The sequence below is a fragment of the Poecile atricapillus genome, chromosome 18 (assembly GCF_030490865.1).
Source record: "Poecile atricapillus isolate bPoeAtr1 chromosome 18, bPoeAtr1.hap1, whole genome shotgun sequence".
In the NCBI taxonomy this organism is placed as follows: domain Eukaryota; kingdom Metazoa; phylum Chordata; class Aves; order Passeriformes; family Paridae; genus Poecile; species Poecile atricapillus.
Genome location: NC_081266.1, coordinates 4,744,399 through 4,769,834, shown reverse-complemented (window position 1 = coordinate 4,769,834; position 25,436 = coordinate 4,744,399). Strand labels below are relative to the sequence as shown.

The following is a 25,436-nucleotide window of genomic DNA, read 5'->3' as shown; positions in this document are numbered from 1 at the left end:
ATCTGTGGAATAAAACAGGCTCCTACCAAATCAAAAATGCAGTATTTTTTGTTGGAACTATGTTTTTTTTTTTTTTCAAGTGGCTCATTCCAACATTTTCCCAAACATATTTCAACTAAAATGTCCCAAAAGAAACTTTCTTCAGTTTTGGGGTTTGGATTAAGGTTAGAATTTTGTTAATAAAATGTAATTTGCTGTTTCTGTTTTTTTCTCTCCCATATTTCTGACACACACATTATTTTTTGCGTCGTTTGCTGCCTTATCTTGGGATTTTACCTCTAAATGTGTGGCTTTGACAGCTCTGTGATTGTGTTGTGCCTTCATATTCCCACCTTCAGTCCCATCCAGCTCTCAGCCTGTCATGAAGATGTGCTGTGCTATCAACACAGCATTTGTCAAAATTAAGTGTTTGATGCTCAGTCCATTTCCCCCTTGTTGAACTCTAATTGTCCTCCCAGTGCCTGTGAGAAAGCCTTTGTTTCAAAAACCTCTTTTTTTTTGGAAAAAAGGCTCAATTTTAGCCTTGTAGCAAAGTCTCAGTCCAGGCAAAATGTTGTTTGGCCTGTATTTTATTCCTTGCATCCACACACACATTGAAACTGAAGAGAACTAAGTTAAGAAAATGAGTGGTGAAGTAAAAATTATGTGGTTTATAGCGTATTTATTATAAATTCTAATATAATTTACATTATACATTTCTAACATAATATGTCAGTAGTTTAAAGGAAGCTCTCAGTGAGTCTGGTGGTGTGTACCAAAGTTGGAATTAATAACCTCAGGGACTGGAGTGTAGGTGAGTGTGTTCAGCATGGTGTGACTGAATCCTTCAGATCTTTAATTCTTTAAATTCTTCTTTTCCTTGGTGAGCCTGGTGACAAACCTGTCAAAAAAGCTTTGCAGTTTTAAGGAAAGAAGAAAAAAACCCAACCAAACAAAACCTCTGTCCCACAAACCCCATCTCTTCAGAGTTTTCTTTTGGGCTATAAATTCAGTGCTGAGGAAATGGCTCTCTGCCCAATACAGTTGTCCCACAAAAAATGTACAGAATTTCCCTGTTTCAGTCTCCTATAAAGAAAAACACAGAGCAAAAATGTTGGGGGAAAAAAATAAGTAAAAACAGGACATGTCCTTCTTTGGAGTAAATATGTGGAGGAATTAAAGTATCCTCAAAAAGCCATTTTTTTAAAATAAAATGCCAATGTTTACGTTGATAATTGATTAGAGGCAGGAGGATAGACAGGTGGGTGGTGGAAGTATAAACCAAAAATGTCTAAACCCAGACTTTAAAAGATTGTTCTGTCTGCAGTCACATGAATGCTGTGTTTCTGGATGCTGACAAGGAAACAGCACAACCTGCCTTACTTTTTTTTCCTTGTTACAATATCACACCTTGGGTTGTCATCAAATTGTTGTTAACTCAAATTTTCAGGAATTCAGCTTCATGTGTGAGTCATGAAAGGGACTAAAGCTGTATTTTGAGCAAGGCTTGTGCCTAACTGTGCTTTTTCTCAGCAGAAGGGAAAAGTACTTTAAAAAAACAACAATTGCTGCCCTAGTTCAAGTAGCAGTCAAAACTGCTTTAGAGGAGAAACTCAGGGACTTATTTTTATAGGTAAAATGATAGTGTAAAAGAATCTATCTCGCAAAAAACCCTGGTATTACTGGTTTTGGGTTTTTTTTTTTTCTTTTCATTTTAACTATGTCCCTTCAACCAGCCATATATAAAGCCTATGAAAAATGAAAAATGGAAAACTTTAAGGGAGATTTTCAAGAGCACATGAGAATTTTGTAAGCTGCGACCTGTGACTGCTTCCTGTCGAATTTCAGTCCTCAGCCCGGTCAGCTGGAAGAGTTGTGAATTTGAGTCTGAGGATGACCCTACAGAACATTTCAAATGTGTTTTTGGGCTGTGGGTTGCTTGCTATAAGGACACCAGAGAGGTGCTGCTGTCTGTGATGGGTGGTGGTTCTCACGTTGTCTCTACAGGTGATTGTAAATGGGAGATGATGGTTCTGGTTGCACTGAAAGAGATTTTTTTTTTTTGTTTTGCCATTTGTCTCCTTTGAAATGTCTGCAGCCCAGATCCACTTGGGTTGTAATGTCTTTTGATCCCAGGGGCTGAATAAAACCAGGCCAAGTAATCCCTGGGGACTGCTGCAACCAGAATTTTTAGGGAGCAGGGAAATTCAGCACATCTAATGCTTTCCTCTGAACCAGTGCCATACCTGGTATGGTTTTTTGGCTGCTTTTCATGCCTCCTGCTTTTAATAGTCCTGAGCCAGAGTGCCAAAGATGTTCAGAAATCCAGGTTTGATTGCTGTAGGTTTTTAAATGTTTTAAACATGGAGAGTTGTCCTCAACTTCACAGGCTTTGCCATTTCCAGGGTGTTGCAATGAAATTTGGCATTTTGTTTCTTTGTCCAGGTTATGGAGAAGAGGATCAAGCTTTTCCCACTAGATTGGAAATAGGCAGCCCTCAGTGCTGTTGTTTTTGTTTGCTAATGTAGGCTTTACCATCTCAGTGTTCCCAAAATTAACCCCATGGAACAGGGCTATGAGGGTTGCCCTCGGTGAGAAACATTCCCTGGAATGATTGTTTCCCCTTCTTACAGAGCACAGAATTTCACATTGGAGAGGAATGATGGAAAACCCAGGATTTCAGTATGCTTATAAAATGTTTAATGGTCTACTGCTCTCTTTAGAAGTAACCATCTCTAGTTATAAAGTTATGAAAGACAGTATTGACTCCTTGAAGAGAAACTTTATATTTCCACATCTGTTTGGGTTTGGTACTCACACCCCAGTTTCTCCCACCTGGTAATTAGTTAATCAGTATGTAAGTAAATATAGTGATGAGATTATCTGTTGAAGGAGATTGAAGAAATAATGAGGTGGAGAATAAGGTAAATTCATTTGTGTTGCACTTAGTGGTCCTTTCAAGAACCAAGTGCAAGATAATTGCACTCAGCTTTCCTTTGTGTGTGCCATCCAGAGATTTCTTGAGTATGAACCAAATAGATTAATTTTATTAATTATAATTCAACATATATGATGTATAATAATTTATAATAAATTATAATTAAATTTATTACTTATTTAGAAGCTTTTTAGTTATTGGTGCCCCTTGGCTTTGATATTTTGCAGGCTATATGGTATGAAACAGTATAGAAGTATATCAGCAAGTGGATTAAAAAATTAATCTGGTTCATATCAGGTCTAATTGTCAGCATTTGCTCATTCATGGTATTTCACTTGATAGACCATAGAATCATGACATTGGAAAAGGTCTGAAATACATTTGTGAGTTTTGCTTCAATAGGGAATTCTTGAAGATATTTGGCAAAATGAATTAGTTTTTAAAAAAGTTGTTTTTAGTGCTGTGCTTAGGACTAGAGAGTAAAAACAGCCCGTGAAAGAAAAACAATGTCCTTGGTCAGGAACATGTGCCTGTGTGTGTGTTTTGGCTCTGCCTCAACAAAAGTGTGCCTAACTTAAAGAAGGTGAGTAATCTTGTTTGCTTGGGGAGGAGAACACTTAAGTACCCTGAGATGAGAGCACTCACAGCTTGGTGTTAAAGCATCACAGGAGGCTAAGAATGAAAGAAAACAAGATGTTCTTCTGATTAACACTGATGTCCACCTTCAGAGCTTTATCTGCAGAACATCTCAGCAGTCAGGGAGTTACACAACTTGAAGTGTTTAACTGAATTATATTGCACCTTTGAATTTATATTTTCTTCTCTGTATGTAAATGATCTTTTCTGCCATGGCTGCAGTAAGTTAAAGCAGAGTTTCTACTTGAAAGGCCTGGATCACTTCATGTAGCTAGGTGACTCCTGAATGGCACATCAGTCCTTGGATTTTGTTAGTGATTGGAGTAGTCTGGCATTTTGTTGGTGGAAGGAGAGATCTGGATTTCCTCTGGATTAGAACACGTAACTGCAATTGACTTTAATGGGAATTTTATGAAGGCTGAGATAGTCCTGTAATCTGGATTTATGCACTGCACAAAGAGAACCTGAATTCCTTTCACCAGTTCTGCTGGGTTTGGCAAACCTTGGGAAAACCTGGATTCTTCAGTATTTGCTATGACACAGCCTTGGGAAGGTTCAGAACGGAGTTTCCTGGAGGAATTGCCATCTTAGCTGGTCACAGCCGTGATTTTCTGCCTTGGCAGCTCTCAGGGCAGCAAAGGTGTTTGTTGTTTTTGTAAAACAACAGGGTACCAGTTGTGTTTAGCCATGGTGCAGCACGTGTGGAGCAGACTTTGACTCCCTCTTCATTTCATCACCTGCTACCTTCAAAAACCCCCTTTGGCCAGGAGTATAAAATTGAAACAAACTCCTCAAACTTCTCTAAGATAAGCAAATGCTGCCCCTGACACTAAATTACTGACACTGCTTATGGACTTAGAAGAAATGGTGCAAAATTGCACTGTCACTTGCAAAAGCATGATGTATTTTTTCAGGGCTTAGTCGAATCTCTTGCTTAAGATAATGAATCTAATGAATACTCTTAAGTCCACCTGCTGATTGTGTTGATTAGGTAGGAAGGTAAACTTGTCTAATTAAAAGCTGTTTGTGAAGCCAGCTTGCTTTTGGTATCTTTCTTCACCTGGTTTAACAGATAAAGAAAATTTCTCCACACCTTGTAATTCCAGCCTTTTGTTTTCTGAATATATGACCATTTGAAAGTTTTGTCTTTTTTACTGCCTCTGTACATGGAAGTGGATGGGAGTCACCAGAGCCCCTGAGCAGCTTTTCCAGCTGGCTGAGCTTACTCCAAACTGGAGATCTGAGTTTATCCTCCCAAGAACTCCCTCCAGTTCTTCCTCTGAGGCGTGGCTCTGAGGCAGTTTTTTCTCACCACATGCTAAATTATCATTTATCCCAGCTTGAAGGTGGCTGCTCTGCCACTGTTGCAGTGAAAGCACATGAACAGGCAGACAAACAACCCCTCACTGAAACCCATGGCAATGCAATCCAGCAGCTCTGCACAAACAGCCAAAGGCTTTTGCATCTTTGACTGGAGGCAGCCAGCACTCAAGAAACTGTGCTGGTCTACAGCCAAAAGAAATAGGGAATTCCCTCAGGTTTTTTAGTTTTTTTTTTGTTTTTTTTTTTTTCCTCTGAAGTGATTAATGGGGGCATAATCAGGTTTGGTTCCATATTAATCAGTGCAGTTTGGATATTAAAATCCTGAGTTCTGTGGCTGATGCTTCCCAGGATGTTCTCAGGGTTGCATTATGCTGTGGTTGGTTGGGTTACAGCCCTGGCAGCAGGATCAGGTGAATGGAGCAGCTTTCCTTGCAAGTGGAAGCTGCTCTTTTCCCTTAGTGGGAGTTGGGATGGATGGAGTAGTTTGCCTTTTCCTGCTTGGGGGTTTCTTCCTCACACAGGAGCCACTGGAAAAAGAAAAGCAGCAGCAAATCAGCTTAGCCAATGGTGCAATTTTATCCAGCAACTGCAGCAAGCATCAAGATCTCTTTTGCTTTCTAGGTCATCTGAACTGCAAAACTTTTCTGCCTTTGGTGCCTTCTTCAATCCCTGACGTAAACACTTCTGTCTTTCCAGTGCCTGTGATAACCATTGGGATACTCAGAGAATCCCTCGGGAGCTGAAGAGGCAGCATCTTCCAGGCTCAGGGGCATCACATCTGGTGAGATACATGCATGTGTCTTTTTTCATGCTTTTCATGCCTTTTTTTGTTTTACCTGGAGCTGTATTTTGTTCAGTTGATTTCGTTCAGATTTCTATCACCAGCTGCGCTTTGGTGTTAGCTTATCTTCCTTTGAAACTCTAAGTCTGGTATGGAAAGAGGTTGTTTTGGGTTAGTGATCAGCCTGATTTAGAAGACACTTTGTGGTAGTCCTTGATCAAACTGACTGCCAGAAATTACTTGTTTATTTGGGAATTTTCCACCCCGATCCTTCCCCATTTTTTTTCCCAGTGTTTTGCACACTAAGGATTATAATAAGTATGTGCATGGTAATTTAGCTCCCTAAAACACTGAGAAATTTTTCCATATTGTGGCTGCATATTCACCTCCTGGTTCCTGGAAGTGACCTGAATGGGAAAAGGGTTTTTTTTTTCCCTTGGGAAGGTCTAACTCCTGTGTCGCTGTCATTAACCCTACACGTGGTCATCTGAGGGAATGAGGTCAGCTCAACAGCCTCTCCAGGCTTTCCTTGGGTGAAAGTTTATGAATATGGAGACCATTATGTGTCATTAAGATAATAATGTTGCTGAGTGTGCCAGTGAAGTCAATGACTCTCCATTCCCCCAGGTGTTCTGGTTTTAGTTTGATAGGGACATGTAAAAATAAAAAAAATTCTGCTTGCCAGGTGGGAGGAAATTTGCCTTTCAAAAGATTGTTGCTTCAGCACTTGATAGGAGTCTTGCTAAGCAATGATGGTAATAATAATAATAATAAATGTTCCCAGGCTGCACTTTTTTTATAATTGCTGTTTAGACCAAATTGCTGTGAGTGAGGAAACTCCAGAATTCTGGCTGCACAGGTGGAGGTTATGATGTCATGTGCAGCAAATTCTCCGATTTGAAAGGATGGAATTTATATATTTATATAAAATAGTAACACAAATGTAAAGTTTTAGTCTTGGTGAAAGCTAAGGAAAACAAAAAGGATGCAAAATGTCAAGTGAAGCAGCCAGCCTTGATGGGGAGGTGAGGAAAGGACTTGCCTTGGAGCGTTTCTCTGCTTGCTGAGCACCACTCTGGGGTGGCTGTCGCTATCAGGGGCTGTGTCTTGCATGACCTGAGCTTTTCCTGTGAGGGGAAGGTTTGTAAACATCCCAAGAATTTATGGCCACACATGTGGTACTGCTGGTGGCTCTTGCATTCACTTTTAGTGAGTTTGTGTCTCTCAGTTCTGTTTCCTCATCACCTTTTTTCTCATTTCTGGTGTTCACAGGCAGGTTCAAGTGGCCAAGCAGAGCAAAGTCCTGAGCACAGAGTTCATGTGGTCAGCTGTACCCTGCCTGCTCTTCTGCTCCCTGGTTATCGCAGGTTGTGTCAGGAGATGAGGGAAAGAAGAGGCAGGGTGAGCCAGGATGAAGCCAGGAGGATAGAAACCTAAAACTGAATTTGCTTGGCAATATTGGCTCCCAAACACTTCTTTTTTTATTTGCACATGGATCTATAAAGGCTCCAGTTTCAGTCCTAGGGAATAATTAAACCTTAAGCAGTGATAAACAGGGCAATATTCAATTAGTGAGCTGCCCTGACAAGGGCATGTCAAAGTAAATTGGTGTTTTTTGGGGCTGTTAACCGTGCTGACAGAGGGTTGGTTAATTCTTGAAGGATAATGTTTTGGGCAAATTCCCAGCCTCCAAATGCCTGCAGGGAGACTTGTCCATATTTGTGGTATATTTGAGGTCTAGTGCTGCTCCTTTGGGCCATATATTTTAAGAGGGAATTTTAATGGAAGGAAACATTGCTGCAGAGCAGCAGCTTTCTCTGAAACACTTTCCAAAAAAACTTTAAGGCCAAAGGTCTTGTTTTTTCAGGGCAAAAGATGTGAATCCTTTAATATTTACTCAGTTATAAATAGTGATGGGCAAGGCTGTGAGGGTGGATTCCTGGGAGATTGTATCAGGGATAGTTATTCCCCAAACTAAGCAAAGGCAGTGGCTGTCTTTTAATTGTTGCACCTTCTTTGGCAGAGAGAACACCATTATTAAACAGATAGCAAATAATTATAATAAATTTGAGGTTTTTACTCCTCTCTTATTTCTCTCCAGTCCCAACAGGAACCAAAATATATCTTATTTCCAGTAAGGGATGGCAGTTTAATGCTGGGGGGAATGTTCATGGTAAATGTTTTGGTTCTTCAGCCGTGGCAGGGGAAAAGTACAACCCCAAGGGGGAAGAACTTACCTGGTGCTGCTCTTGACCAGCTGGGCTTGGACAGAGAGCTGAATTTCATTTATCCACACCTCTCTTCCCCCATTTGTAAATAGGAGGGAAGATTATAACTTTTCTTAGGGAGAAGCTGCTTGAAAATGTTGTTACTTTCTGCTGAAAGCTAAATCTGCTGGTGTCATTGCTAATAAATGGGTGAGTGTTATCTAATTCCATGAACTGGTTAGTTTGCCTCCCACAGTGAAATCCAGTCTGTCACACTGTCTTGTAAAGTTCAGAGTGCAATTTATGCACCACCAAAGAGTAAACATGAAACCCAAGTGAGACCAAAGCCTTGCTGAGGAGCCTGAAGGCCAGATCCTCCCTAAGTGCTGTGACACTTGCAAACAGAAACAAAGCATCTGAGGTGTCTTTGCAGCCTCACAAGACTGCTGGACCACTGGACAGCCCTGGTGTACTCCAGGCACCTGCACCACCCACCTGCATCCCCAGGAAAATAATGCCTAGCAGCAAAATTCTGCAAAATAAGTGTACAGCATTATTTCTTGGAGAAGGAATGCAGTGTTTCATTTGCTTTCTGATTTCCTGTATCAAGAGTAAATGTACAGTAACTGAACTGGCTGGAAAATGTTTGCTGGTAAATACTAAATAATAAATGTTTGGTAGTAGCTGAGACCTCAAATAGCAAGAAAAAGTGTTTTTCAGACATTGATGTGCTTTTGTGTAGGTACCAGAGAAGAAAAAGTAAAACTGGCTGCTAATAGCTATTAGGTATCATTCCAGAATCTTGCAGTTGAACATTTATTTCTATTGATGTAAGACAGGTATTTAACTCTTTAAAAAGTTATAGCTGGACTCTGTAGGATACTCAAAACTTTTGAGAACTGAAGAGACACTGTAACCTTTTGTATGCTATCTGTACCCCAAAAAATTAAAATTAATTAAAAAAAAAAAAAAAAAAGAAAAACCAGCTGAACCAACAAAACAAATTAACACACACCAAAACAAAACCCACAGAGATTAAATGACAGAATAGCTGCTTTTTTTTTGGTGGCTGTTGGTACTATCATTTATGCTAAAGCATTCCAGCCAAGGGCATGTGGCTGCAGTGGAATTTGATGTACAATCAGTTTTAGGGAACAGCCTGTGCCTTGTTAATATAATCCATAAAAGGCTTCCAAACTTCCTGAAACCAGTCCCTTCTGTTTCCAAGTCTGCATATGATCTCATAGGAAATGATCTGGGAGAGGCCAGCTAAGCCTTTTGCATAATCAAGGTAGCATTGTTCTTTTAATGCCTGAAGTGAGTTGTTTCACTGATAGAAACTCAATAATCCCCTTTTCTTCTGTCAACAAATCTCTGTTATCAGGCTGTGCAATGATTTTGGTGGCACTGCAAAGGAGAGTTAAGTGGGAAGGCTGAAGTGTGACTTGAAGACCGACCTCAATAATGTCATTCATTTACTTTGTCGCCCGTTTCGGAAATCCTAAACCACTTGCTGCCCAGTGAAATTTGCAAGAACTGAAATGCAAATATGTAACTCAAGTGGGCAATGTTCATTTTGCAGTGGGCTCAGGGGCAGGTAAGCAGCCTGCAGCTGGCCAAGTTTCATAAATGGCAGTAGTAGCAAAACAGAGAGGAAGATACCTGCCCTTTGTATAGGTTTGATAAGAGTAAAACCTCTCAGATGTACATTAACAGTAGAAAAAGTGTTTTTTTTATTGGAGCCCTTGAAAATCTTGCTTTTTACACAAACCCAGAGTGCCTCATGCAGTGCATATTCTTTTATATCCTCGGGATACCCAGGATTTCCTCAATATATTTAGCCCAAGAAGGGAAACCCTCCAATGAGCTTCTGTCCCTGAAAGCCTTGTACGGCAGCGAGCCCCAACCTTCCCTGGCAGGGCAGGGACAACAAGAGGCTCTGCAGAGCACAATTCTGGTCCAGTTCACATCAACAGGCAGCAGCTGCACTGCTAGTGGAGTTACAGTGAGCCTGAGCAGAGGGCTCTGTGGCAGAGTTGTTAAATTTGGCACTCTGCTCTGGGCTCCAGTCATTTTCGTAACCATATTAGGATACGTGGAAATTGGCCAGCCAGCAATGGGCTGAACAAAGATGTTCTTACTGCCTGTGCTCATATTTTATAGAGTAGGCAGCACTGCTTTGCTTAAAAACTGGCAGGTTTGATAGAATAAGAACCCTTCAACAATTCTCATTGATGGACAATGGGGGGGGAAAAAAAAGAGCTTTTCTCAAGACAAAGGATGTTGTTACAGCGAAGTCTGCGGTTCCCTTGTGCTTTTCACCCCTAGATGTGGATCATCCTGGAAATCAGATCCCAGTATTGTGCTGTTATTCAGATGAAAGAGCAGAGTGAGGTGAGCCTGGCTGGCCATGCCATGAGCATTCCCATTCCCTGGCTTACCCAAGGCTGGGGAAGGCAAAACTCTGCCTTGGTGGCTCTCAAGGTTTGCTTGAGCCTGGCTTATCCAGAGCCAAACTACCTGGGAGTGGTGCAAGAGCAATGGGCCTGACCTATCTGTGCTTCCTCAGGGCTGAGAATGTCTGAAGCTTCCCCAGCAAGGGATAGAATATTCCACAGGAGAAATTCCAAAATAGAAAGTCTTCAGTATTTAGCTGACAACTTTTATGGTCTAAAGGGTTGAGAATTTGGCAAGCAGAAGTGTTGGTTAAGCATATTATCAGGTCTACTAATCTAATCTAATAGATTTTGCTATTAAAATTACCTTTTTTGACCAGTGTTTTCATAATTTTTATTTTACTACTGCTCCCTGTAGCTGTAAACTTTTGTTTCACCAAGATGATTCTCTGTCCTTTCTAATGTTCTAACACTTGCAGCCAGTTGTCACATCCCCTACTTAAAACTTCTTTGATGAATCCATAGCTTTTTTTAAACTCTTTGTAAGTCAGTCCCTCTCTGCTTAACACTTTTATGGCTCTCTTGTGGTTTTCCTCTGGGTTGTTATTGTCCTTGAGGAAATGAGTTCTCCAGAGCTGAATGAAGTTTTCCAGGTGTGATCATCACAGAGCTGGGATATCACCTTTCTGCCTCGTGTGTGTTCATTTCATGTTGTTTCATGGACCCTTTCTGCTACCACATCACACATTATTTGATGCCTACTACAAAAAAACCCCCAACAAAACGAACAAAACAGGCCAAATTTAAGCTTTTAAATTACAAATTTTGATGACCTTTCTCAAAGATGTAAAAATGGTTGAAACCACGCCTGTGGGTTGTAGCTCAAGGTGGCACCGTGCTGGAATTATCACACCAGTTCTGACCTTTCAGCTTTTTGCTGATGGTGTCTATGATTTTATACAAGTCCTTTGCCTGCTTGGCTCTCATGTCTGTGTTAGTGGATAATAACACTGAAGTAGCTGCACTTGGTGAGGCTGTGAGAGTTGATTCAAGTCTGTGCATGATCTGAAAGATATAAAGAAGTGGCAATGTAAAATATTTGGGCAAATGGCTGCAGAAAACCACATTACATGACCTGTAAGCTTTTGCTGTCCAGGCTTGTGGAGATTGAGGAGGGCCATCAATAAAAAACCCATTTCTGTCTAATGATTTGTTTTCTAAAAGAAGAGGAAACAATGAATGAAATGAATAAATGAAAATGATGAACTTTATATAGAGTGTAACCTCTGCAAAATTCACTAGAGACCCACTGAGAATATGGTTTTAACATGTCCAAGTTTCCTTTGTTGATTTGCCCTGCTGTTAGTTTTTAGTTTGAGAGACCAGCACAAGCAAGAATACATTTGTTTGACAGGCCTGGAAGAGGAAGTAAGCCTGCCTTTCATTTAGGCATGTTTATATCAGCACAAATTGAATGCAGTATCATAAAATTGCAGCAGAGCTAGGAGTGAGGCACAGAGAGAATAAAATATTATTTTTACAAATTAAGACACATCACAAATGATTCTTCTGAACCCAGGCTGGTAAATCCCCTCACTGGCACAGCATATGGATTTAGCAGGTTTAAAAAAACCTACATGAAGCAGATGCAGCTGGAGGCAGACTTCCAACTCTGCCCATCATTTTTAAGATACAAATCTGGTGAAGTTTTCAGTGCAGTAACGTTCATGATGTTAATTTGTGAGGACCAGGTCTTTATTAGTGATATACTAATATCACTGGGGGTCTGAGGATTGTAACAGCTGAAATCCAGGCTCTCTCATGGGCAGTCACTTTAACCAGGTCCAGTTCTGCTTCTGTGAGCTGAGAAATTTGCACAAAGCCATTCATGATTGACAGTTTTGGTAAGATAAGTTTGTATTTGGAAGTCAATATTCTGAGGTGGCTGAGGATAAGCAGTTGAGAAAAAAAAATCTTTCTCAGTGATAGTTGAATTTTCCACTGTGTTGTGGGATTTGGTGTTTGGAAGCACAAAACCACTCATGTGAAAATTACTGCCCAAGTGGAGGCTTCTCTGCAGACTGGAGCCATGGATGAGGACTGAAAGGTTCATGGAGTATTTCAGAATTATAAGGAGGGCATGCAAAGGTGCATGAGCTCTTGGGGTAGGAGAGAAGGGATTATGCATGACTTTTTCATGCCCACATCACACTGAAACAAAATAAATGGAAATGCAGCCTCAATACTGGATCCACTAAAGGGAAATGAAGAAGGAAACATTTCTGTTGGTTTCTGTTTTAGATCCATTACAAGAAGGAGCTCTGCTGTAGGGCTGTAGTTCAATGCAGGAAGCATTTCTATGGAATTTTGGCATTAGGTGGACTTCCCAAGAACGGCTACTGTCCAGAAGATATTCCAGCTAAAATCTTCTGAGTGCAGTTTGAATTGTTGGCACTACTTCATCTGAAGTCTGATCCAACTTGAGCTAGGAGAGGAACAGAGGAGGCTCTGATTTGGATCTAAATGGCTCCTCTCTACACTGTCCAACTTGCACATAAAATGTTCAAACAGAAGAACATCCCAGGCAAGCAACCCGCCCCGAATGACCCCTTGTAAAGAATATGAAAGAAAAAAGGCTGTACAGAACTTGTATTTGAGTAGATTAAGACATATTTGGAACCAGAGAGAGGAACAGGAGCAGGGAGAGGGGAGATTGTGGCAGGGGAATGTGGCACAGAAACAAAGGTCACCCACACTGCACTTGTGGGAAGCACAGCCTCTGTTTTGGCTGGCTTTGAGCAGCCCCAGCAGAAATTCTTTCTGCCACAGCTAATTCACTCATTACTGAATTACCTATCTGCACCTTTCCCAGATTTAATCCTAAAGCACCAGGACTGGGTTGAGCTCTGTGAGCAGATACAGGAATACTCAGCAAGATGCCTTGGGTTTTTTTGTTTGTTGGCAACAACCTGACCTGACAGAACCAGATTAGGTTCTATTATGGATTTGGTTATGCCAGAGGTGTGTTTGGGTGCCAGTGACACATACAACATGGGAATGTTTAACTAAATGTAACTCCTGCCTGAAGTGTTTCCAACTTACCCCAAAAAGAAGTAATTATTTTTTTATAAAAATGCTGCCTGTGCAGAGGGGGAGCAGAGATGAGGACTGACTTGTCCCCAGGTCTTAGATCCTCTTTAGGAGAGGGCTGGGTTTGGAGTCTGGGCTCTGGAAAAGGACTTGCTAACTCCTGCTGTGGTCTAAATATTAATGGCATTGCTACATGCAGAAGTTTTGTTTTGGGCTAAGGAGCTCTCTGACCTTGTAGGTGGTTGCTTTGAAAGCCAGGTGACTTTGGTGAAGGATTCCCCTCTATGTCTATGAATGTGACAGCAGGGAGGATGGTGTGGCTGGGCTCACAGAGAGCCCAAACTCAGAGAATCCAAGCCCAAGCACAAGTCTGGATGAGCTGGCTACAGCTTGGACTCAAACTTCAAGGCCTCCAGTGAAATTCTAAATAACCCAATACGAGACTTTTGGGTTTGATTTGTTTTCTTAGACGTGAGACAGTGGTATGAAGCTGAGATCTGGGTGTGTTCTAGACCTTGCCTCCTATTTTATGTGTATTAAAGGCAGCTATTTTGAAGCACTGCTAAATTACTGTCCACCTTTGTTGCCCTTGGGACAGAATAATGGTATTTCTTTGGATTTTTTTTTTTTTTTCTGTGTACCTCCTTCCATATGCCCGTGACATGTAGCAGAGTGAGCTCAAGAGTTATTACTACATTTACTTGTGTTTTGAGGAGAAAAGTCTCCTTATTGCTGTTTTACCTCCCCTACCTCCTACCCCCTATCCTTTCCATTTCAGAATTTTAATCACCTTGCCAAGAATTTGACTGAGTAGCTTGGAAATAAAAAAAAAAGAGATGGTTTTATGGCTCTTAATAATATCTGTAGGTAGATGTGCAGGTGAAGCTAAAAGTGCATCTCATGCTCCAGACTGATTGCTGAGGGGTACAGAAAAAGAACTTCTCCTGTTTTATCCTGCTTGTTATTGCATGATTTGATAGGTAAATTGTGGATCTGTTTCATCTCCTCACAAATATCTTATAGCCACTTTTGGAGACGGAATGCTGGTGCTGGTAGAGTGGCAGCCACAGCTGATATCAGCTCGTGTCATGCTTGTGATCCAAACAAGAGTTACAGATCAGAACTCTACAATAACAGGAAAAGGAATTTCATAAACAAATTAAATATGTGGGAAAATTCAAGTGAAAACAGTAGTGGTTAAGGGGAGAATTTCAAGGACAGGGAATAGGTACTCAACAAAAGTCAAAGCTGATATCTGTCCATTGTAGTTCTTTAAATGTTCAGATTCAGATTCTTTTACTTTAAAGAAAAGGAATTAAATTAATGGACTTTAAAACTGTGTTCTTGGCAAAAAAAAAAAATAAAAAATAAGTCTGCATCTTGAGTTCATTATACTTACACAGCCATCCCAATCTGGCTTTAGATCGGGGTTTTGCATGGTGGCTTGATTTTTATCTGTGGTTAACAATGTCCATAGTCAAAGTACCTTGGGCTCTGGTTTTGTTACATCTGTCATCGATTTTTGATACCTTCTGGCCATGAGGGTTTGCTGTCTTGCCAGTGGAATCCTTGGGAACCTTTGTGAGTGCTTCTGTGGAGGAGGTAATGACCATGCACTTCATCCTGAGGAGCTCCAGCTTCCTGCTGCTCTTGCTGAAGACACACAAGTGGAAATTAGGCTGAAACTGGCAAGTAGTATTAAAAAAATATATTAAATAATATAGAAAATAGACTGGGAAAAAAAAAAAAAAAGTTGGTGTCTAATCCAGTTCATTCTATTGGCTCAAAGCAGAGTTTACTCTTTAAAGTGAATTTTTGGGTGGTGTATTTTTTTTTTCCTGGAAGTGCCCCATGCAGAGCTTTGCAGTTTGCCTCACTTGACCTGTAACAGTGCTTAATTATCCTTCCCTTTACACAGTTTTCCCAAGGGTCTTAATTGCTAGGGAAATTGCTGGTGTCAAGGGACAAAATCAGTCTCCTGCTCCATTTTAAGCACATTACATCTCCTCCTGCCCTCAGGGGAGATGTGAAGGCTTTATCATTCTCTAAAATATGTGTGAGAATTACTGGTTTTTAGGCTTGGCAAGCCTGACCCTTCCAAATTCTCCATGGACACCAGGTTTCCTAGAGCTCTGGAAACTTTCATTGCTCTCTTCCAATAGTTCCCCCGTTTCCTGAAGCAAAATTTACTTTGGATATATTCATTTCTCCAGCCAGGAACTGACCAGTACTCAAGAGGGAAGGAGTGCTGCTTGTAGCTGCTGTGTTTCCAAACATCTGACACAAACGTGATTTGCCACCAGCCCTGGGTTACAGTTTTTTGACTCCTATATTTTTTTCCTATCTATTTTAATAGATAGAAAATAGATAGATTTTTTTTTTCTATCTAGGATTTGAATTTCTGCCTCAGTAAAAAATGTTTGTGAAAGCAATTACCCAACCACTTCCATATTTTTTTGGAGAGGTGTAACCCACAAATTGAGAGAACTCAGAGTTGAAAATGACCTGATTTTGCATGTTCTGGCTATTTGTCCCTTCACTTGAAATCCTTCCATGGTTTTTTTAAGCCACTGATAGCAAAATTTGTGTCAGTGAATATTGTCAGTGAATATTGATACACTGACAATATTCACTGACAATATTCAATATTGATACACTCAGCCACGTTCTGGCTTCATGGGATAGGTCAGGCTAAAAACCAAAATGCACTGAAATAGGGAGGAATGAGGGAAATGGAAATGCAGGCATGAAATGCTTCAGTGAGGTTCTTTCAGTTAGAGGAACACTTTGGGAGAGCAGGATGTGTCTGGAGCCAAGTTTCTTCAACACCTATGGGTGTTCTTGATATCAATTTTTAATATCTGCTTTTAGAAATCTTGAGAAAGAAGAGGTAATGCCATGACAGAAGAACAAATGTATTTTGTTGAAAGTAGAGCGAGTCCTGTGGAAGATATCACGTTATTAAAATAGAAGCCACCTCCTTCCATGTAAAATGGACAGTTTAGAGCAAGGTTGCTCCTCTAATCCTCCTTGCTAAGCCATGACTTAAAGACTTTGGAGTCTTTGAAGTAAATTTCCCATGGCAGTGGGAGATTCATCCTGATTTCCTCCAGCCTGGCTTCCCAGAGACTTCCTAAATGCTCAGATGATTGTTAATGAAGAGAACAGGTCTTGTAAATTCCCTGAAGAAGTGATGGGGAACACCTTTGTTGGTGTAGCAAGGAGATTGTCAGTTCCTAGCAGAGGATTGCCACGGTTTGAGCACGCTGGATTCACAACAGCAGGTTTAGAGGGGAGGGTTCATCCTGTCCTTTAATGCCACTGAGCTGTTCATTCAGCTCCAGCCAGCTTTTTCCACTGAGAGAGGAATGAAAAAGAGTGCCAGAAAACAGCTTTGGAAATACAAGGCCTAGGAAATAGAAAATTGGTGTCATTACTGTCATGAAGCATAATGGTAAGAATTCACAATAGATCTGTTGCTATAATGAAGCAGAGGAAAAGCTCTGATCCCCTGAAGAGTACAAGGAGTTTTTTATATTATTTGGCCAGGTGTGGGCGTGATGGATGGGACCAGATATCAGTGGTGTAAACCTTTGAGTTCAGCGTGGGCAAAGCTGAATCTGACCAAGATTCTCAGAAGAGATTTCCTAAAGGGATGAGCTTTATTTTCTTGGTGACAGCCACAGCACTCACCTTCAGAAACATCCAGGCTTACCTCTCAGGGTGATAACTGATACACTGAATTTTCACAGTGCTGGGAAAAGGAAATTCCTGCTGTTCCAAACTTTCCCATGCACTGCGTGGATAAGGACATATGTTTTTAAACTCACTGCCTTGCCTTCCTTTTGAAACTGCTGGAAGTTTTCTGTCTGAAGATAGGAATATTTTGTGCATGGTTAATGTGGTGAATTATGTAGACTTTAGCTGGCTGCTCGTTATTGTTTGTAAAATTCTGTTTGTGTATTTACAAAATGGTAATTGAAATCTGTGGAAACATGAAATAGACTTTCAAGTATGTTTTGAGCCAGGATTTGAATTACAATAAACATATTGATAAGTCACTCGTGCACAGGTAGATACTTGTTTTCCTCTTCACAGTGAAACAAAAGTGTAAACACTGAGAATTTTCTTAGTAATGTAATATTTTATTTTTGTAGATTTATGGAAAAAAAACCCCAAGTGTTTTCCTTTTCCCTCCCCACCCTTTCCTCTGGGGCATTGTTAGAGTCTGTCTGATCCATAGAGATCTGATCCAAACCTAGGGAACTGAAACATTTTTTCTGGATTAAAAAAAAAAAAAGCAACATAAAACCCTGGGTTTGGTCATTTCCCCAAGGCTCAGGAATATTAGTGATGTCACTTTTCTTTCCTCAGAGTTGCCTTTAAGAGTTCATCTCTGTTACAAAGGCCATAATGGATATTCAAGAGATATTTAAATAAAATTGTGGCAGCTGAAATCTCCATCTCATCAGTAAGTCATGGGTCAGTGACAAATTGTCCACGAGGACTCATAGTTGGTTATCCTAAAAATGGCAGGAGAACTAGTGCTCTTTCAAGAAAAGGGTGTGAATGAAGGAAATTGACTGCTCAGTGTTATCATCTTGCATGAAAGCCACTTCCATCTCTGCCCTGGGACATCTGTAAACACCCATTAAATTCTTGTGTGGCATCAATTGTGTATTTCTCATGTTTTCATTATATAACATGTACCTACTCCTGAGATCTGATTAAATGACTAAAACACCGATGCAAAAATGGAAAAAAGGAGAATATTTCTTGCATCCTTATGGGTGATAACAAGGAGACCTCAAATATTAGTGTCCCTGTTTAGCAATTTACTATCTTGAAGCTTCTAGGTGCATCTGATCAATGTTAACAGAAGTGATTCCTTTCATCCTGCTGGGAGAGGTGTCAGTGATGCTGCCAGGAAAAACAAAGTTTAGATTTAGGTAGGGCTGACACTAGGCTTGAATGCCATGGCTCCTGTAGATGTGCCAGAAGATTTTCCCTTCCCCTAAATACAAAATAAAAGCTAAAACACGTGGTCAGGCAGAAAACCTGCACAGTGGTGAACGCTTGGCCAAGAGCTGGATTGGATCTTTGAGGATTGAAGTTATCCCCTCACTGTTCCATAGCTTTCCCACCTCTCTTGGTGGGAGCCAGCAAATAGGAGAATTCCCTGGGATTTGGGGCTGTAATGTGTCTTGGTGGGAAGCAGCATGAAGCAGATTTCAGCGTGTTGTGTTGCTGAGCTCCTCATTTTAGCTGGGTTTCACAGTGATTCTTGTACATGATTCACCTGAAGTTTGTCTCAGGCAAACTTTTGGTTATTTTGCTGTATATGTCGTGGCTGATCTGGCTGGGCTCACAGATCTTTCTGCAAACTGTGGAGTTCTAGAGAGAAATTTATGGCTTTGAAGGAATAACCAGCCTCATAGGGCAAATGGCTCTGATTACTGTAGGAAGGGAAGTTTGGGTTTACCACTAGCTGCAGATAACAATTAATATTTGTGCAGGAGACAGGTATGATTTATTTATAAGTGTTTTCTGTTTCCATAATGAAATTTCCTTCGGGTTTAAGTACAGTCATTTGGAGGAAAAAGCAGAGGACTGTGGCTCATTAGTTTCTGGTGCTTGTCAGAAGTCATTAATCAATTGCCCCTTTTACCAACGTGGGTCCTAATTCAGCAAAGCATTTAGGCACATGCTTAACTATAAGCATGTGTTTCAGAGCACTTTGCTAAATCAGGGCTTTAATGTGATTCAAGCTTTGCTGCTTTTCCCCCCCCCCCAAGTCTAAGGTTACCCCAAAATGACAGGAGTCACTAATACATCAGCTAAAGTGTCATGTACCTTCCTCACCTGTCTATCTAAAAAAAGTCATATGCAGAGGGGAGGTGGAAAAATGGGTCAATTTTTCCCTCATCTTTTTCAAATCCTACCTCAAATGGAGGCTACTGTCCTGAGTATTGTGGCATGTGAAATAGCAGCAAGGGGAGTGAAATGTGGGGAAAGCAGTTTCCACTTGATTGTTTTGTCCTCTCTGATCTCTGTTTTTGTTAAAGCCAGGTGTGAGGAGGGCAGGGGAAGGCAGCAGATCTGTGTTTTGATACAGCCAGGTGAGTCCTGGTGTGCAGGATCTGATAAGCCTAGGGTAGAGTATGCATACATCTAAATCTACAGAGGAGGTCAATTCAAGTTCCCCTCACTCTGTAATTCTCCCAAGCACTTCTACTGCTCTTGTAGAAATTTCAGTGTGACTTTCAGCAGCAGCTAAAGGTCAAGACTGAGGGTTATGTTCTCAGTCCGAGTCTTGTCCCCTCTGGCACCTGGAAAAGGATGCAGTCCAACCACAGCTATCCTGCAGGGAATTCAAGTGGCATAATGCCACCATGACTGCCCCCTCCCACCATGCCCACCCTTCCCATTTTTATTCCAGGAAGAGAATCAAAGGGACCTGGGTTTTTTTCCTTTACATTTATTTGTGTATGATTCATAATTTAGTAGAGATGCTTGAGAGCTCTCAGAAATTACAGAAGTTACTTGAACAATATGATTTTTATGGTTCAGCAGGAAGTTGAATGTCTTGAGAGTGAAGGTGACCAGCCTTATAATCCCTTCAGGAATTGTTTGGTGTAGGACAGGGTGTAGCCTTTAGGCAATTTTTTGCCATTCTGTGAAAGCCAAAGTGACATCCATGTATCACACAGAGCCTTGATTAATTTCAGACCTTGCAGCAGGGATGCTGCCTGTTGAATCAGCAGAAGCACTTTTTGACAAATACAGGTTTTGTTTGGATTTCTCCTCTCAAATGTTGCCGTCATCCAGACTTGTTTTGCTTGTGAAACCTGACATCATCTCAGCCTGAGGTTGTCTGTGGGAAGGAAAATTACTTCATTGGCTCATGCTTCCATTTTCTTCTCTTCCTGCACTGGAGCACATGAGGGAATGGTGCACAGAAACCTTTGCAATGTTCATTGCACAGATGGAAATGACATCTGAAAGCTTTGGCTTTCAGGCTGAAGCAAGGCCTTTGCTGCTCCTAATTGTCCTTGACTCTGCAGCACTCACTAAATCAGTGTGGAAAGTTTTGCGTGCTTCCTTTGCCTTTCTATTGGTGTTCCTTCCATCCCAGGGAGAAGAAACCAAAACACTTTCTATTTTCTGTATTAATAGTTTTATACCACACTTAAGGGGAGCTTAAGCACTGTTTATGTTGAAAAGCATTCCAAAGCCTCAAAGACTTAAAATCTGATCAGATGAGAATCAAAGGGCAGTAGGGGAAGAAGCAGCATTGAGGTAACCCCCTGTCCCCAGTCTCACCCCAAAACCATGTGACAGAGGCAGGCAGAGAAGTTTCATCTTGAGCCCTAGGTCACAACTTTCTCTTGCTGGTAAAAGGATGTCTTTCATAGGCTTTGACTGGAAATTGTGGCAGTGGCCTTGTCCCCAGAATGCTTTATCTCTGAAAACCTGAAAAAAACCAAAAACAACCTGTCACCCTCGCCAGTTGTGGAATCTTTTTGATAAAGATTGTTTTGTCACTCTAAAATGAGTTAAAAGCATGGACTTCCCATGGTACATTTTCTTTTTTATTGTTATTTTTTAAATTTGGAGCGTGCCCCTTGGAACGATTTTGGTTCAGAAAGTTAAATCAAGACTTAAGGAAGTTTTAAGATAGCTCTCTTTTCTCTTCATGCTTTAATCATGCAGTTCCTTAGAACCCCTCATTGTCTTGTGCTTTTTTTAATGTGCAAGAAGTTCAGAGGGCTTCACATCTCTTACCTCTGTGACTTGCTGGAGTATTTGAGTGTGTTTTGAGTATTGCAGCTCCATCAGGAGCAAAAACTGTGGGCTCTGTGCAAAGCTGCCCTTACAGATGCTGAGCAAATATAGGTGGTCTTGGAGAGTGTGAGTCTTTAGCCATCCATAGAAGACACTTGACAACAGCAGAGATTGGATCTTGAATAATTAAATAAAATAAAATGCCTGTGGTTTTCTCCAGTCAATGAAGTTTAGCAAAGGAAAAGGAGGAAAAGGGAAAGGATGTTCAGGCAGCAAAGGGAGAAATGGTGGGATATGAGTGATTAATGCAGTTTTAACTTTGCTGTCTGTGATGACACCATGTAGTGATGAAGTGGATGTATTCCGTGATTTATCTTCTTCCACTTTAAAGTAGAGGAGCTCTAAAAATGACTAATGAACCTCCTTTCAAGGTTCATATCTATGACCTGGTTCATATGTGCAGGAATCTTGTCTTCCTCTTAACTGCTGCATTAAGCTGAGGGTTGCTCATCTACAGAGCATTAGAGGCCAAAGCAGAGACCCTGGACAAGTTCCAGCACTAATAGCTGCATTCCAGTGAAAACAGGAATCAGATGTACAGTGCACATGACAGTCTAATTGGCAGATGCTCGTTACCATATGTTAATTGCAAGTTGGATTGTAAGTGATGATGTTGATTAAGGCAGCAATTAGAGCAGTTCCTTGTAAGATGCTGAGTTTTTAAAGGTAATTGTTCCAGTAGATGCATTTTTATCAGTGTACCATTGAAGCTTATTCTTTAGAGCAAAAACTTATTAATGTGTATTTTTCCTAACCTCTGTAGGGCTCATTTCTCCAGAAAATCTCCTACCTGAGGAAGTATCCTGCTGTACTTTATTTAGACTATGGAAGGTAGTATGATGTGCATGTTTGCACACTGTTTTTGTGCTACATCTGTTGCAAGAGAGATCAGTGTAAATATGTGTATATAAAAGCCTATTTGATGTAACCATCTGTAGGCCTAAATAGGGATTTTTCTCTGGAGTTATTAGAAGTGAATATGTTAATACATGAAGCACCATACCCCCAGTGGGGATGCTAGTATATAAATGAAGTTCAGCTTATGTCTTGTGGACATATTAGAGTCTGGAGGCTGGAAATCAGGCTTTGGGTTGTGCAAAGCGTGTGAAAAGGCTGGTGTTGCATTGTCTGTGTGGTGTTTGGTGTTCCATAGTAGAGGAAAGAGCAGGGCAAACCTGTTGCAGGAACAAGGTGCAGAAGGTGTTATCATCAGCTGAACAGGCATAATCCTGTAGTTCCTCTCTGGTACAGAGTAATCCCAGGATTTTTGCTTCTGAAGAGACCAGCTGCACAGCTGGGAGTTTGTATTGTTAAGACTGAGCAGTTCTTCAGCTGAATCTCACTGCTGGCATTCTTGAAATGATTTCTGTGCTGGTTCTGAGCTCGCCACCTTCACATGAGACATCAAAAGGAAACTGAGCTAATTATCTGGTTGCCCTAATTAATGATCCTGGTGTGGAGGTGGGAGAAAGAGCAGAACCAGAGATCTACCATGAATCCTACAGCCTGTAGTCCTATTCTCAAAATGGTCCTGAAGCCCCACTGGCACAAGCTTGTGACTACAAGAGTGCTTTTGCTCTGTCACCACCCTTCCCTCATGCCATGGAGGGAAAATGCCATTTTCCCTCTGCATTTAAGTTGGGGAAAAGCTGATTTTCTGTCACTGTTCTGCAGTCATAGTTGTCACCCCACACCATGTCATTGTAACAGGTTTTTAAGCTGTACAAGCAGACGTGAGGGAAAAAGCTCATTTTTCTCTCCTTAAAAAAAGTTCTTCACATAATCCTAGCAAACAGTGTGCATTGCTTTGAGAGACTAGTTTATATCCATTCTCTCAAAGTGGAAGGGACTCCAAGCAGAGGAAATCACCATGTTGAAGGAGAGGCTACTCTGATTTATGTCATCTTCAAAGCGTTTGGATTTCCAGTCACACTCTAAGCTCTCAAACTGAAATAACTATGTCTACCCAGGGATTTGTCAGGGCTTAGCTGCATCTGTTCAGAATTGTACTTCCCATTGAAGTAGTGCAGCTTTTTCTTCCTAGAAGAAGCTGTTTGTGTATTAGCCAAAGGCTGCAGTTCAAAAGGCAAGATTGAACTGGTGAAATGGTACGTGTGAGGTTTTTGGTTAAGGGGTTTTTGTTTGTTTATTTTATTTTTTCCCCCCCTTTTTCTCCTCTAGCAATAAAGTTTACGTTGATGGTGTGATGCTTTATTGCTTGGCTGTGGACATGTCACCAGGGATGATGAGTGCAGGGTGCCAAAGAGAGCAGAACAACCCCCTGCTGCTGTGTACAACCAGGCAGTCTTTGTACTGAGACAGCAGGTATTTAAAAATGGAGACAAATCAGCAGAGGAATCTGCACATCTGGGAATGGAACAGCTTTTTATGAGGGTTTGTCCTAAGACTAGGAGAACTTGGTTTGCAGTTTTTTGGTTTGCTCTTGGACACCTCGTGGGAAAAGGGCAAATAGTTCAGAAAGAGTTGAGATTTTGTCAGAGTGCAGATGTAGCTACCATGCACTTCTCCTGAGTGCCCCCTGGGAATATCTCCCTCTTCAAAAGAATGAAGAAAGCAATGAACAGATCCATTCTTTACATCCTGATTTCAAGATCCTGATTTTTAAGACTATCACATAAGTAGAAATTTATTATTGACAGATTTCTCATGGGTGTCTGTCTGAAATTCTATTAGATCTGGCTTGAAGATGGAAGAATGCCACGATCTTTGGGGGGTGAGAAATCCCTGTGTCTACATTAACTCCATCATGGAGATGTTCATGTGTTCTCTTCAGAGATGTTTGGTCCAGCACAGGTGATCCTATTGCACTTCTAAAGGGACACTAAAGATATTGCTGCTGTTTTTCAGGCTTAGAACAAGACAATACTTGGGATTTAGCTGGAGCTTCCTCTGTTTTCTACATCCTCCTCCTCTTCCCTCCATTATTCTAAATTATTTAGATGTCATTTCTGGTTGTATAAAGAAGCCCTTCAATCTGTGTAAAATGTGTGCTTTGGTTCTGGCTCCTGACAGCAATGGAATTGCTCTTTCTGGAGAAGGCAGCAGTTTATCATCTTCTGCCACATTTGTCACTGCCCTCTCTCCCTTTTCAGAGCATACCACTGAAAGAATTTGACAGAAACCAGTTTTGTGTTTCTAGGAAATGAATAATTTGCTTCTTTCAGAGAAAGTGGCCTTTTTTTATTATTTTTTTATTTTTTTTTCCCTGTAAAGGAAACCAAATAATAATAATAAAAAAGCTGTTTCACTGTTTGACACTCTGGGAGGCCCCTGTGCAAGGTCTTCATTCACAGAACATATCTGTGGCTGTACAAGTTATTTTCTTTCTTTTGTAACAAAATTTCTTTTGTAAAATGAGAAGTGAAACAACTCCTTCCTTCACAGGTTTGTTGTGAGAGTGAGAACTTTGAATCACTCATCATTGCAGTGGAAATCCTATGCATACCACAGACAGAAACAAAAACTTCAATGTGGTTGAATGTTGACTAAAAGTGAGGAGAAATAAATTTGTGCTTGTGTATTGTGAGAAACCCATAGGGATTTTAGCCAGGTGAAGAGATAATAAACTATTACCTGAAGCCTTCTCTGTGTGGAGTCTCAGCTGTGTTTTCCTCATGCTGGAGTGCAGCCCCTTTTTCATTCCACACAGATATGCAGAGGGCAAAGCTGGGACTGGGACTGGGGATTTGCTACTGGAGGGATCACTAAAACTTCTCTCCAGTTCTGGCACCCTGGATGGAAAATTCAAAGTGGCCCAACATGAACTGGAAGTCACCCTGTGCCTAAGGGAGCTGCCACTGCTCTCACCAGAATTCTGCCTGATTTCTGCAGCGTGGAGCTGGCATTCCAGACATTGCTCTGCAATGCTGAGGTCTATGGGAAAAAGTCAAGGAGCACTGTCTGCAGGAATTATGTAGGCCAGCCCAAATTCCAGCAGAGGAATCCCTAGATGATAATTTTTTAGAAGGTTTCTGATCTCTAGTGGTTAGAAGTCAAAATTAGAAAAATATCTGAGATGATGAATGGCTCAGAGGAGAACAATCTAATTGTTCTGACGAAAGCTGTTTTGTAGATTAAACTCAGAGCTACAGCACCAGCCATTTAACTCCTCAAACCCTCATTCTGCTCTTTTTTTTCTCCCCCCCTTTCTTTGATTATCTATTTTTAATCTGTTTCTGGACACACAGGTAGAATGAGCTCTGTTGCACGAAGTATTTATT

At 40.9% G+C, this 25,436-nt stretch overlaps 1 protein-coding gene across 5 annotated transcripts in view; it reads left to right on the top strand.

The window, feature by feature from the left end:
* The window catches only part of CALD1 (caldesmon 1), a 171,422-nt gene that overhangs the window by 31,373 nt on the left and 114,613 nt on the right, over positions 1-25,436 (top strand). For all 5 annotated transcript variants that reach the window (XR_009279084.1, XM_058852848.1, XM_058852845.1 and 2 more), the window contains exon 2: positions 5,573-5,657. The gene's annotated coding sequence lies outside the window, so the exon portion shown is untranslated. The remainder of the gene's footprint in view (positions 1-5,572; positions 5,658-25,436) is intronic.